The sequence below is a fragment of the Helianthus annuus genome, chromosome 2, assembly GCF_002127325.2.
Source record: "Helianthus annuus cultivar XRQ/B chromosome 2, HanXRQr2.0-SUNRISE, whole genome shotgun sequence".
Taxonomy (NCBI): Eukaryota; Viridiplantae; Streptophyta; class Magnoliopsida; order Asterales; family Asteraceae; genus Helianthus; species Helianthus annuus.
The window spans coordinates 139,549,375-139,551,613 of record NC_035434.2 but is presented as its reverse complement, the minus strand read 5'-3'; the positions used below and the strand labels follow the sequence as shown (position 1 = coordinate 139,551,613).

The 2,239-nt window shown below is 33.4% G+C and overlaps 1 long non-coding RNA gene across 1 annotated transcript; it reads left to right on the top strand.

The window, feature by feature from the left end:
- Positions 1 to 204: 204 nt before the first annotated feature.
- On the top strand, positions 205 to 1,939 carry LOC110934396. Its single transcript, XR_002588301.2, has 3 exons — positions 205 to 388; positions 1,352 to 1,470; positions 1,683 to 1,939. It is a non-coding gene; the product is annotated as an uncharacterized LOC110934396 (long non-coding RNA).
- The last annotated feature ends 300 nt before the right edge of the window (positions 1,940 to 2,239 follow it).

Sequence of the window (2,239 nt, the reverse complement as noted above, 5' to 3'; positions counted from 1 at the left end):
TTTCTTTTTTGAAAGCATTTCTTAAAATGAAGAACAGATCCATGTTTTACCTTCTTTCCTTCTTATTACATGTTTTACCTTCTCTCCTTCTTATTACATTTCTCAAATGAAGAACAGATCCATATTTTACTTTTTTGAAGCATTTCTCAAATGAAGAACATATTTTACCTCCCAAAAATCCAGAGAGATAGATGGTAAGAGAGAGAAGATCGGAGAGAGAGAAGCAATGAGGATCGGTGAGAGAGGCAGTGAAGATAGGAGAAAGATCAGAAGATCGAACGGGTGTTCCATACAACATCAGATTCAGATCTGGTTCAAGTGGTGGAGGTGACGGTGGTTCCTCCTGCCGGAAAACCACTTAGTAGACACTTGGCGGTGGTGGTCCATGGTTAGTTACTTGAATTCTCGTTTCCATTTTCAGGTCTCGATTTATTTTTGGAGATGATGTTTTTTTATCCTAGTTTTTTCCTTTCTTAAATTGGCCTCAGATCTAGTGTTTTTAACAGAAATAAAGAAAGTTGGTCAAAAATGTGTTCACCGGAAAAGTTTTCCGATTGCTGTGAGACATGGAACAATATTTTGGAGAAGATGATCTTTTTAGTTAAATAGGGGCATTTCTGTAATTTAACAGGTCCACTAAAAAGTGTTGTTCCAAATAATTGGTGAGACATGCACCTCTTTATCTTCAAAAACTAGTTGCACCATCTTCAATTTTTATTTTTGTTTTTCTTTATAACACCGAAACATATTTATTAATTGTGTTATATTGTTTTTTATTTTCATCTGAACCGATACGGGTTCATATGAAATACTTAATATGCAATTCTGGATGAATCTGTATCTGTCTTCGGTTTTTTTATCAGTTAATATGAAATACTTAATAATAACAAAATAATTTTTTTGTTTTACCACACTTATTATTTTACACTTATTTAAATTTTTATTAGGCTAGCTTAGGAATATGCGTTTATATATATAAGGATTAGATAAAATGAATATGAGTTGTGAGAACGAAAGGAACTATGGATTGTCCAAATTATATGAATTTTAGTTTTATTATCTTTTTTGAATTTGACCCGACCCGACCCGATCCGATTCGCTACGAACCGAAAAAATATTATATATCGTTAGGGGTCTAAAACTCTTAATAATTTTCCGCAGCCTAGAAAAATTTCTTGGGTCCGCCACTGTTGATTTTTGTAGAGTGACGTGAAGCATGGTGAGGTTCATATGACGGTTCGATGTTTCAGATTACAGGGTCGATGTTGAACAGCTGGTTAAGATCTGAAGCATTTTTGTAATTGCATGTTGCATTTTTTGCTCATGTAAAAAATGGGTCTTATTGTTCCAGATCTAAAAGATGATCTGAAATCCAAAAAGAGGATCCAGTTCCAAGATGCTACCAGATCCAAAAGATGCTCCAGATCCGGTTGAAGATGTTCGATGTTGAAGATGATATTCCATATAACGGTTCGATGTTGTTTTTTATTACCGATTTCTGTATTTTTTTTGTGTAAAATTCGTTTTCAGATATGAACAAATGGAAACAATTTGATTTAAGTTCTTATGTATTGGATTAAAATCTAAGTTACTTTCTTGTTTATTGTTATGATGATTGAACCCTGATTTTAATAAGTAAATGTATGTTCTAATCGTGTTTTATCCCCATTATTTAAATGTAGCCTAGCAACTGCCCTTTCATTGGTTGGGTCGACCCACCGATGTGCTTACGGTCAACTAGGATCATACCAGGTCTTTTGAGGAACATCAACAACCTGCAAGCTGAACTGTTTACCCGTGAGCAAGAAATTCGGAAGAAGAAGAGGGTTATATGGTTACTGATATTAGCGTTAGTGATTGGCAGCTTACTTGTTAGCATTGTTTGTTGTGATTAAGAAATAGGTGGTACTTAGTTGGATTATCCTTCTTAGTATGTTAATGACATTTGTAGTATGTACTTGTTGATGTTTGGTTGAATCTGAGAATTTTCTATGTTATGGATTTTTTGGTTTTGTTTTTACCATGTTACATTTTTTTCCCCTCAGATTTATGTAGACTTTTGCTGTGTTGAATCTGAGAATTTTATATGTTATTGATTTTTTTGGTTTTGTTTTTACCATGTTACATTTTTTTTGCCTCTGATTTTTGTACATTTTTGCTGTATCCGAGTTACATTTTTTTTTCACTGAGATTTTTGTACATTTTTGCTCTATGTGTGTTTGATCATGTGCTTTTGTTG